Source organism: Salmo salar, chromosome ssa10 (assembly GCF_905237065.1).
Source record: "Salmo salar chromosome ssa10, Ssal_v3.1, whole genome shotgun sequence".
NCBI lineage: Eukaryota > Metazoa > Chordata > Actinopteri > Salmoniformes > Salmonidae > Salmo > Salmo salar.
The window spans coordinates 38,825,198-38,838,224 of record NC_059451.1 but is presented as its reverse complement, the minus strand read 5'-3'; positions in this window follow the sequence as shown (position 1 = coordinate 38,838,224).

Below are 13,027 nucleotides of genomic sequence, written 5' to 3'. Positions count from 1 at the left end.
ACCATGGTGTAGTCAGAGGACAGCTAGCTTCTGTCCTCCTCTGGATCCACTGACTTCAATATAAAATCTAGGAGGCTTGTAGGCCTCACCCCCTTCCATAGACCTACATGGTAATTATGACCACTTCTGGAGGACGTCCTCCAACCAATCAAAGCTTTTTCAGTATGAACTTACATGTTGTCCATCCAATCATACGATTAGGATCAGAAAATGAACCTAGTGTGTTGTATTGGGGTTGTGCCGCAGAGGATTATAAGGAGTTCTATGTGTTGAGAAGCTTGGAAGCTTGAGTTGGTGACATTATTGGATAGAGATTGAAAAGTGATAGTTGAGTATTTTTTTTATATTATTCAATTCAAATTAGTTTCTTCAAGTTACAGGAGACGGAGGAGGTAGATTATACATTGTTTTCTTGGTTTTATAACTTATTTCTGTGTCCAGTTAGTGCAATTTATTTCAATTTGCCCTGCTAACTTCAGTAGCAAGTACTGTTAGCAATAGCTAACTAGCTAGTTACCAGCTCGAGTGTGCACCTTTCGCCACCAATGCTACCGCAAATTGTGTTTAGTTTTTGTTGAACCCCTTTCATCCTCTGGGATACACGGAAAAGGTGCGAATTGAAACCGAGGGTCGACCTCTGCCTGAGATCTGTTTCATGAAGAAAGATGAAAAGGTGAGGGCGTTCAATACCAATTGGTATCAAAAGTATAGCTGGTTAACGGGGAGCCTTTTTTTGAATCCGCTTCTATTGCTGGCCTTGCCTGCTTTTTGGAAAGTGAGCCTTGGGCGAAAGAGGGTACAGTGACCTGAAGATCATTGATCGTTCAGTTAAACGGCAAAACAAAAGCAGGGAGCATATAAGATTCAAGCTTCTGGGAAAAAGCCGCATCGATCATGACGAAGGTCTGCATATTCAAAATGCGCAACACAACGAGAAAGTAAGAAGAAACAGGGATGTTCTCAAGCCGCTTATCAATATCACTGCGTTGTTGAGCATGCAATAATTGGCTTTTAGAGGACACAACGAGAGGGAATGTTCTGGAAACTAACAAGTGCGGTCACAAACCAAGGTAAAGACAGTTTCAAGTTGGATATTCAATGGATATTCACGCTTTCAAACCTCAATAGCTTTCAAACCACTTGAGCCACAGACTCCAAATAAGTGTCATGATGTTGGAAACATTGCGCACAACATTGCACAGGTGTTATTTTCACGATTTGGACATTCATCCGCTTTCCAAAGGCAATGTGGAAATGTGGGCGGCATTTTGTATTCCAAGTTGAATTAGTTAGGGAGCGTAAACAAAGTACAAACATTTTTTACATTCGAATTTCAATAGCTCCTTGGTCATGTGACCTACTGACCTCAACCAAGGTTCAGAATGTCCACCCTTCTATATTGCACACCCTTTGGTTTGTCCATTTTCATCTCACACGTTTTTACATTCATTTTTCAAACTTTCTCATTTTAATAGCTCGTTGGTCATGTGACCTACTGAACTCAAACAAGGTTCAGAACGTCCACTGACTACCCTTCTATATTGCACACCCTTTAGTTTGTCCATTATCATCTCACACGTTTTCACATTAATTTGGTAAACTTTTGAATTTCAACAGGTCATGTGGGTCAGTAGGTCATGTGACCTACTGACCTAAAACAAGGTTCAGAAAGTACGCTCAGGGGCCTACACATTATACACCTTTTAGTTTGTCCATTTTTATCTCACAAGATTTTACATACATTTTTCAACTTTCTAATTTGTGACCTACTGACCTCAAACTACTCTCCGAATATACAGGACTGAGATCGAATCGGACTACACCGGCTCTGACACTCGTCGGATGTGGCAGGGCTTGCAAACCATTACTGACTACAAAGGGAAGCTCAGCCGAGAGCTGCCCAGTGACACGAGCCTACCAGATGAGCTAAACTACTTCTATGCTCTCTTTGAGGCAAATAACACTGAAACATGCATGAGATCACCAGCTGTTCCGGAAGACTGTGTGATCACGCTCTCCACAGCCGGTGAGTAAGACCTTTAAACAGGTCAACATTCACAAGGCGCCAGGGCCAGACGGATTACCACGACGTGTATTGCGAGCATGCACTGACCCTCTGGCAAGTGTCTTCACTGACATTTTCAACCTCTCCCTGTCCGAGTCTGTAATACCAACATGTTTTAAGCAGACCACCACAGTGCCTGTGCCCAAGAACACTAAGGTAACCTGCCTAAATGGCCACCAATCCGTAGCACTCATGTGTGTAGCCATGAAGTGCTTTGAAAGGCTAATCATGGCTCACATCAACACCATTATCCCAGAAACCCTAGACCCACTCCAATTTGCATAACGCTCCAACAGATCCACAGATGATGCAATCTCTATTGCACTCCACACTGCCCTTTCCCACCTGGACAAAAGGAACACCTATGTGAGAATGCCATTAATTGACTACAGCTCAGTGTTCAACACCATAGTGACCTCAAAGCTCATCACTAAGCTAAGGGACCCTGGGACTAAACACCTCCCTCTGCAACTGGATCCTAGACTTCCTGATGGGCCGCCCCCAGGTGGTAAGGGTAGGTAACAATACATCCGCCACGCTGATCCTCAACACAGGGGCCCCTCAGGGGTGCGTGCTCAGACCCATCCTGTACTCCCTGTTCACTCATGACTGCACGGCAAGGCACGACTCCAACACCATCATTAAGTTTGCTGATGACACAAAACCTATTTGTCATGGGTCCTCAGATCCAAAAAAGGTTCTACAGCTGCACCATTGAGAGCATCTTCACTGGTTGCATCACTGCCCGGTATGGCAACTGCTTGGCCTCCGACCGCAAGGCACTACAGAGGGAAGTGCGAACGGCCCAGTACATCACTGGGGCCAGCTTCCTGCCATCCAGGACCTCTATACCAGGCGGTGTCAGAGGAAGGCCCTAAAAATTGTCAAAGACTCCAGCCACCCTAGTCATAGACTGTTCTCTCTGCTACCGCACGGCAAGCGGTACCGGAGGGCCAAGTCTAGGTCCAAGAGGCTTCTAAACAGCTTCTACCCCAAGCTGTAAGACTCCTGAACATCTAATCAAATGGCTACCCAGACTATTTGCATTGACCCCCCCCCCCTTTTTTTACATCGCTGCTACTGTCTGTTGTTATCATCTATGCGTAGTCACTTTAATAACTCTACCTACATGTACATATTACCTCAACTAACCGGTGCCCCCACACATTGACTCTGTACCGGTACATCCCTGTATATAGTCTCGCTATTGTTATTTTACTGCTGCTCTTTAATTACTTGTTACTTTTATTTCTTATGATTATCCGTATTTTTTTTTACTGAATTGTTGGTTAGTGGTTCGTAAGTAAGCATTTCACTGTAAGGTGTACCTGTTGTATTCGGCGCATGTGACTAATACAATTTACATTTGTGTTGTTGTCTGTGTCACACTGCTTTGCTTGGCCAGGTCGCAGTTGTAAATGAGAACTTGTTCTCAACTGGCCTACCTGGTTAAATAAAGGTTAAATAAAAAATAAAAACATGTTTTTTGATTTGATTTGATTTGAGAGGGGCCCAAGCCCTGGAAAGCGTCGCAATTCCGGCGGCGTCCAGTGAGCTCTTGCTGGCCCTTGAAAATCAGGGGGACAGGGTGTAAATCTCGTGCCAGGCACTACCCATATCCGCAGCAGGTCTCCAAGGTGAACAGCCTCTGGCATGTTAGAACAATGTAGGTTAAGGAAGTTGGCAAGTAAGATCCTTAACTTCGGGATAAGGATTGGCTCTAAGGGCTGGGTCGGTCGGGCTGGGGTGCGAAGCTGGGCTCAAGCCGCGGCTGGGGGAGCAGTCGCTCTGTCTCCCTCCTCTCACCACCGTTGGAAGTTCATTGTGCGACCCATCTCGCGGTCTCTCGTACGTGGTCTTGCAAGGGGCTGTGTGCGGGTGTTCGTCAGGGTGGTGTCCGTCGGCTTGCCGAAGGCAGACCGTTGGAGTGTTGGGGAGATCCTTCACGCGGATGTCCCCAGCTATGGTGCTCGCCGGCCCTGTTCATGCTGGGTCTTTGGCGGGTCGCATCGGCCGGCGCTTAGCAGCTGACTTATAACTGGTGTGGACCAGGGGAATCCGACTGTTTAATTAAAACAAAGCATCACGAAGGCCTGAGGTGGGTGTTGACGTGATGTGATTTCTGCCCGTTGCTCTGAATGTCAAAGTGAAGAAATTCAATAAAGCGTGGCTCAACGGCAGGAGTAACAATGACTCTCTTAAGGAGTCCTTAGCCTTAGTAAGGGAGATAACGAGGTAACCCTCTAGCAGGGCTCTTCAAACCCTCCCTGTATGTCACCTATTTTCAGGTGTCGCTAACAATGCAAACCAAACGGGAGTTACCTCGGTACTAGTCCGTATGCAAAGAGAGTCCTGCAGATGGTGACGGCTGTTGATCGTTACCGGAAAGGCGGCAGTCGGTCCTGGAATATGGGGCTTTAGGTCAAGCATGAAAATGTAAGGGCAGTTCCATCAGACTCAATGATTTGCTGAGGGCTCTTTTAAACGAATCCTGACCTTGACAGGAAGCCAATCAGAGAATGATGGCTCGAACGCATCCCTGGCTTTGGCTGGGAGGGGGGAGTTAAGTCCTGGGAGACGGCTGATGAAAGTGTACTACTGGCATCAGTCTGATCACAGAGCGGTTGTGGTGAAACGTTGAAACATGCGTCCCCCGTATACTTAGCTAACTCTAAACCGCGAAGGTTTGAATCGAATGCTGGCTAAGTGCGGGACACCACACATTGTAGGTGGGGAGGTCTCCTCTACGCTCACTAAACTCGAGTGGGAGACTAAACCAATTGGCTCCGCAGTGATAGGGCAATGCATGGAACTGGATCATGCCCTACGAAGTGGGGAGAGGTATCTCCAGATTGTCTAGGGAGGGAGGCCTACATCTGATGTGGGTAGTACCACCCACTCCCATTGATTTGCTGCGGACCCATAAAACGGACGGAAGAAGCCTAGGTTCCCACTGGGCATGGATCACTGAATGTCAACATGATGAAATTCAAAGGACCGTACCCACCTGTCGCGGTCGCACTCAAATCACCCAAGCACATTTGGTGTATGCTAATGATGCGACGCTACCATCTGTGGGATTATTACTGAACGCCTCTAAGTCAGAATCCCCCCTAAACGTAACGATACCATAGCACCATGGATATTCGGTTGGCCCAGGATAGTCTGCCTCTTTTGGCAGGTGAGTAGAGCCGTTCGTGACGGGGTTGGGGTGCGGCCGGATGAGTTTCCGCCCCTCTCCTGATGTGCACGGCATTTTGTGGGGAACCTGGTGCTAAATCACTCGTAGACTACCTGATTCTGGGTCAGGGTTTCATACGTAACAGAGCAACTCACTCGCTGTGATCTATTGAAAGTCAGACCAATATCCAAGCTTTTGTCGGGACAGAAGGCGTTTTCCTCCACCATCCTCCTTCTTTACTTACAGGTTACCAGGTTTACGCAGAAGGGCTAGGGACCAGAGGCTGGACACAGTGTGAGAGAGCCCAGGCAGGCAGGTAGAAGACGTAAGTCATTGACATGGGGCTCTGGATAGGTAGGGGGCTAGGTGGTGGTCGTCCATCCACCCGGGGTCGTCCTCTGGTGGGACTGTGAGTCAGGTTGGGACTCGCTGTGGAAGTCAAAGGGTCACCAGGTGCACGAGTGCACTCAGAGTCCGAGCAGGGGTGGCTGAACTCTGGGGCCATGGTGGTTGGAGAGGGGACTTAGTCTCTGAGTGAACAAAAGCAGGCAGATCACCAGGTGCACAGAGACTGTTTTGGGTTACCAGGCACACAGAGCCTGTTTCGGGTTACCAGGTGGGCGTGGTTCCTGACAGCGGAAATATAGACGTCTTAGTGTCCGGGGAGGGGTGCTTAAGTGTGGGTGCCCCGGTTCGCCTGGTGGGCAAGGTTATGGAGATGGCTGAGCCCCGGCCGAGACGCGATGATGGGTGATGCCTAGTGAGAGGGGTGTTGACCAGGTAGGGGGAGTGGGTGTGGACTCCTGGAGGCCTGTAGCTCCAGGGAGTAAGCTATACACTCTCAGGCCCAGGGAGAGGGCAAGCAAGCGGGCAGGTAGTGTAGGCCTAGAGGCCTGGAGTCAGAGGTCACCAGGTCAATGGGGGCCTGCCTGGAGGTCAGGAAGGCCCCAGGGAGAAGGCCCAAGTGATTAGGTGTGTGAGTGACACTGTCCTTCAGGGGAGCAGAACAGGCAATTAATGTAAAATCGTGTGAGAGTAAAATGGACAAACAAAAGGGTGTGCCATGTATAAGGCTAGTCAGTGGATATTCTGAAAGTAGTTTGAAGGATGTAGGTCACATGACCAGGGAACAGTTGGAATAAAAAAATGTTTTAAAACTTAATGTAAAACCGTGTGAGATGAAAATGGACAAACTAAAGGTTGTGTATTATAGGAGGGTAGTCATGACATGACCAAGGAGCTATTAAAATTCTAAAGTTTTCAAAATTCATCTAAAAACGTGTGAGATGAAAATGGACAAACTAGATGGTGTGCAATGTGAAGGCCAACAGAAAGTACGTTTTGAACCTTGATTGAGGTCAGTTGGTCACATGACCAAGGAGCTATTGAAATTTGAATTGTGAAAAATGCATGTAAAATTGAGTGAGATGAAAATGGACAAACTAAAGGGTGTGAAATGTGTAGACCCACTGAGTGTACTTTCAGAACCTAGTTTGAGGTCAGTAGGTCACATAACCAAGGAGCTATTGAAATGTACAACTTTGAAAAATGTATGTAAAATCACCTGAGATGAAAAGGGACAAACATATAGGTGTGCAATATAGAAAGGTAGTTATTGGACATTCTGAACCTTGGTTGAGGTCAGCAGGTCACATGACCAAGGAGCTATTGAATGTAACATGTTGACAATTAATGTAAAATCAAGTGAGATGAAAATGGACAAACTAAAGGGTGTGTAATGTGTAGGCCCACTGAGTGTACATTCTAAACCTTGTTTGAGTCAAGATGGTCACATGACCAAGGAGCTATTGACATTTTAAATAGTGAAAAATGCATGTAAAAACAAGTGAGATGAAAATGGAAAACTAAAGGGTTTGCAATATAGAAGTGTTGTTATTGGACATTCTGAACCTTGGTTGAGGTCAGTAGGTCACATGACCAAGGAGCTACTGAAATGTAACATTGAAATGATTTTAAATAGTGTGAGATCTAAACCCACAACAAAAATCGTCAAATAGGTTGCGTGGCCAAGGAGCTATTGAGGAGCTATTGATATTTTTAATTATTGTAAAAAATCATGTGAGATGAAAATGGACAAACTAAAGGTGTGCAATATGTTGGCCCACTGAGTGTACATTCTGAACTTTGTTTGAGGTCAATAGGTCACATTGCCAATGAGATATTGAAATTTACAATTTTGAAAAATGTATGTAAAATCACCTGAGATGAAAAGGGACAAACATCCTTGGTTGAGGTCAGTAGGTCACATGACCAAGGAGCTATTGAAATTGAACATTTAAATTATTTAACAGTAGGTCACATGACCAAGGAGCTATTGAGGAGCTATTTTAACAGTAAAAAATTCATGTAAAATCGACTGAGATGGAAATGTACAAACTAAACTGTGTGCAATGTGTAGGTGCACTGAGTGTACATTCTGAACCTTGATTGAGTCTAGTTGGTGACATGACCAAGGAGCTATTGAAATGAGAACGTTTGAAAAATTAATGTAAAATCGTGTGAGATGAGAATGGACAAACTAAAGGTTGTGCAATATGGAAGGGTAGTCATTGGACATTCTGAACCTTGTTTGAGTCCAGCTATATATAAGGCTTGTCAGTGGATATTCTGACAGAAGTTTGAGGGTTGTAGGTCACATGACCAGAGAGCTATTGAAATTCGAAACATTTCCGTAAAATCACCTGAGATGAAAGTGGACTAATTCAAGGGTGTGCAATATATAAGGCTAGTAACAGGATGTTCTGAAAGTAGTTTGAGGGTTGTAGGTCATATGACCAAGGAGCTATTGAAATGAGAAACATTGAAAAACATTGAAAATTAAATGTAAAAACTCTTGAGATTAAAATGGCTACATATAAGGCTACTCAGTGGATATTCTGACTGCAGTTTGAGGGTTGTAGGTCACATGACCAAGGAGCTATTGAAATTTGAATGTTTGAAAAATGTAAAATCGTTTGAGATGAAGATGGACAAAAAGGGTGTGCAATATATAAGGCTTGTCAGTGGATATTCTGACAGCAGTTTGAGGGTTGTAGGTCACATGACCAGAGAGGTATTGAAATTCAAAACAATAACAAACATAGAAAAATGTATATAAAATCACCTTGTTGAAGTTGAAAATGGAGGAATTCAAGGGTGTGCAATTTATAAGGCTAGTGACTGAATGTTCTGAAAGTAGTTTGAGGGTTGTAGGTCACATGACCAAGGAGATATTGAAATGAGCAACATTGAAAAACATTGAAAATTAATGTAAAATCGTGTGAGATGAAAATGGAAAAAAACAATGGTGTGCTCTTTATAAGGCTACTCAGTGGATATCCTGAAAGTAGTTTGAGGGTTATAGGTCATAAGACTAAGGAGCTATTGACATTTGAATATTTTAAAAATGATCATAAAATCTCATAAGATGCAAATTAATAAACAAAAGGGTGTGCAATGTGTAGGCCCACTGAGTGTACATTCGGAACATTGTTTGAGGTGTATGGGTCCTAAACTTTCTAAGCAAACAGCTGGAGGCAGGGCTTTCTCCTATAGAGCTCAATTTTTATGGAATAGTCTGCCTACCCATGTGAGAGACGCAGACTCAATCTCAACCTTTAAGTCTTTACTGAAGACACATCTCTTCAGGAGGTCCTATGATTAAGTGTAGTCTGGCCCAGGGGTGTGAAGGTGAACGGAAAGGCTGGAGCAACGAACCGCCCTTGCTGTCTCTGCCTGGCCGGTTTCCCCTCTTTCTACTGGGATTCTCTGCCTCTACCCCTATTACGGGGGCTGAGTCACTGGCTTACTGGTGTTCTTCCATGCCGTCCCTGGGAGGGGTGCGTCACTTGAGTGGGTTGAGTCACTGACGTGGTCTTCCTGTCTGGGTTGGCGCCCCCCCTTGGGCTGTGCCGTGGTGGAGATCTTTGTGGGCTATACTCGGCCTTGTCCCGGGATGGTATGTTGGTGGTTGGAGATATCCCTCCAGTGGTGTGGAGGCTGTGCTTTGGCAAAGTGGGTGGGGTTATATCCTACCTGTTTGGCCCTGTCCGGGGGTTTCATCGGATGGGGCCACAGTGTCTCCTGACCCCTCCTGTCTCAGCCTCCAGTATTTATGCTGCAGTAGTTTATGTGTCGGGGGGCTAGGGTCAGTCTGTCACATCTGGAGTATTTCTCTAGTCTTTTCCGGTGTCCTGTGTGAATTTAAATATGCTCTCTCTAATTCTCTCTTTCTTTCTTTCTTTCTTTCTTTCTTTCTTTCTTTCTTTCTTTCTTTCTTTCTTTCTTTCTTTCTTTCTTTCTTTCTTTCTTTCTTTCTTTCTTTCTTTCTTTCTTTCTTTCTTTCTTTCTCTCTCTCGGAAAACCTGAGCCCTAGGACCATGCCTCAGGACTACCTGGCTTGATGACTCCTTGCTGTCCCCAGTTCACCTGGCTGTGCTGCTGCTCCAGTTCCAACTGTTCTGCCTGCAGCTATGGAACCCTGACCTGTTCAGCGGACGTGCTACCTGTCCCAGACCTGTTGTCCCAGACCTGCTGGAACCCTGACCTATTCACTGGACGTGCTACCTGTCCCAGACCTGCTGTTTTCAACTCTCTAGAGACAGCAGGAGCGGTAGAGATACTCTCAAAGATCGGCTATGAAAAAGCCAACTGACACTTACTCTTGTGTTACTGACTTGTTGCACCCTCGACAACTACTATGATTATTATTATTTGACAATGCTGGTCATTTATGAACATTTGAACATCTAGGCCATGTGCTGTTATAATCTCCACCCGGCACAGCCAGAAGAGGACTGGCCACCCCTCATAGCCTGGTTCCTCTCTAGGTTTCTTCCTAGGTTCTGGCCTTTCTAGGGAGTTTTTCCTAGCCACCGTGCTTCTACACCTGCATTGCTTGCTGTTTGGGGTTTTAGGCTGGGTTTCTGTACAGCACTTTGAGATATCAGCTGATATAAGAAGGCTATATAAATACATTTGATTTGATTTGATATGGGTCACAAGACCAAGGCACTATTGAATTTTTTAAATTAAAATAAATGATTTAAAATAGTGTGAGATGTAAACCAACAAAAAAGTGTGTGCAATGTGTGTCTATGCCATCGGGTTAGCTAGAACTAGTTTTGAAAGTTTTAGGAGTAATGGTTAAAGAGCTATTGAAATTTGAAAAATGTGTTGACGGTCCCTAACTGCTGTTGGTGGATTTAAGGAAAACTACAGGCGAATATTCATCGAATATCCAACCTGAATCTTCTCTTTACCTCGGTCAACCACAAGGATTTTGTAGCGGTAATTGCACGTAACGATGCTTTACTTGCTGAACATGTAGAACTTTCTACTGTCTTTTTTGTGATCATTCAGAATAATTTGATAGCTTCCATCGCATCATCCATTAAAAGTTAGAGGTTGACGCAGCACATTTTTTTCGCGTGCGCTCAAGTAGGCTTTCCACTTTCCTCCGGTATTTATTTAGCAAAGATGATAACACATAATCACTCCAGACAGACACAAGCAAAAACTAATTAAATAAATGTTGCAGCAGCCTAGGCTACACCTAAACATTCAAGATTTGACTTGCTGTATGGGATGAAAACGAGACCATTTTTCAGTCTGATCAACTGTAGCCTACGAATAAGAGCATATGCATACAGCCTATGTGCGCTGTCCATTTGCTAAGGGTAACTAATTGGTAACGTTATGTACTTATAGTCCATTTGGGTGTCAGGAGAAAATGTGAATGTGATCAAATTTGGTTTATATTCAAAATTAGGTTGGCTAGGCTGCCTATACGTTTTCAATCCCAAATTATTGCCCCTCCTGTTTTGAGCCCCAAATTTCTGGGCGGCTTGCCTGTTTTGCATGTTATTTTGGCATCAATACGTGTCACATATCAGTTTGCAAATAATGTAAAAAAAATATATACTCTACCATTCAAAAGTTTGGGGTCACTAAGAAATTTCCTTGATTTTGAAAGAAAAGCACATTTTTTGTCCATTAAAATAACATCAAATTGATCAGAAATACAGTGTAGACATTGTTAATGTTGTAAATGTAGCTGGAAATGTCTGATATTTAATGGAATATCTACATAGGCATACAGAGCCCCATTATCAGCAACCATCACTCCTGTGTTCCAATGGCACGTTGTGTTAGCTAATCCAAGTTTATCATTTTAAAAGGCTAATTGATCATTAGAAAACCCTTTTGCAATTATGTTAGCACAGCTGAAAACTGGCCTTCTTTAGACTATTTGAGTATCTGGAGAATCAGCATTTGTTGGTTCGATTACAGGCTCAAAATGGCCAGAAACAATGAACTTTCATCTGAAACTCTTCAATCTATTCTTGTTCTGAGAAATGAAGGCTATCCCATGCGAAAAATTGCCAAGAAACTGAAGATCTCGTACAACGCTGTGTACTACTCCCTTTACAGAACAGCGCAAACTGTCTCTAACCAGAATATAAAGAGGAGTGGGAGGTCCCAGTGCACACCTGAGCAAGAGGACAAGTACATTAGATTGTCTAGTTTGAGAAACAGACACCTCACAAGTCCTCAACTGGCAGCTTAATTAAATAGTACCGGCAAAACATTAGTCTCAACATCAACAGTGAAGAAGCGACTCCGGGATGCTGGCCTTCTAGGCAGAGTTGCAAAGAAAAAGCCATATCTCAGACTGGCCAATGAAAGAAAAGATTAAGATGGGCAAAAGAACACAGACACTGGACAGAGGAATTCTGCCTAGAAGGCCAGCATCCCGGAGTCACCTCTTCACTGTTGATGTTGAGACTTGTCACGATCGTTTGTAGAAACGGACCAAGGCGCAGCGTGAGTATCGTTCCACATCTTTATTACTATGTGAAACTATGCAAGACATACAATAAACTATAAACAAAACAACAAACCGTAACGACAGAGGTGCAACATGCACTAACTCAAAATAATCTCCCACAAACACAGGTGGGAAAAACAACTACTTAAATATGATCCCCAATTAGAGACAATGATGACCAGCTGCCTCTAATTGGGAATCATACAAAAACCCCAACATAGAAAAAAAGAAACTAGAACACAACATAGAAAAAATAGATAAAAATGTATAAAACCCCCAGTCACGCCCTGACCTACTCTACCATAGAAAATAAGAGCACTCTATGGTCAGGATGTGACAGTACCCCCCCAAGGTGCGGACTCTGGCAGCAAAACCTGAAACCAAAAGGGAGGGTTGGGGGGGGTGTCTAGTGTTGGTGGCGGCTCTGGTGCAGGTACGAAGAACCTTCTCATCCTGCGGATCCGCCAGTATTGGAGGCGGCTCTGGTGCAGGACGAAGAACCCTCTCATCCTGCGGATCAGCCAACATTGGAGGCGGCTCTGGTGCAGGACGAAGAACCCTCTCATCCTGCGAATCCGCCAGCATCGGTGGAGGCTCTGGGCCGCCGACCGTCGCTGGAGGCTCTGGGCCGCCGACCGTCGCTGGAGGCTCTGGGCCGCGGACCGTCACTGGAAGCTCCGTGCCGCGGACCGTCTCAGGAGGTTCCGGACCGCGGACCGTCGTTGGAGGTTCTGGACCGTGGGCCGTCGTAGGAGGTTCCGGACCGTGGACCGTCGTCAGAGGTTCCGGACTGTGAAACGTTGCCGGAAGCTCCGGACTGGGAACTGTCGCCGGAAGCTCCGGACTGGGAACTGTCGCCGGAAGCACTGGAACGGGAAGGCGCACTGGAGGCCTGATACGTGGGGCCAGCACAGGTGGCACCAGACTGGTAACACGCACCTCAGGGTGAGTG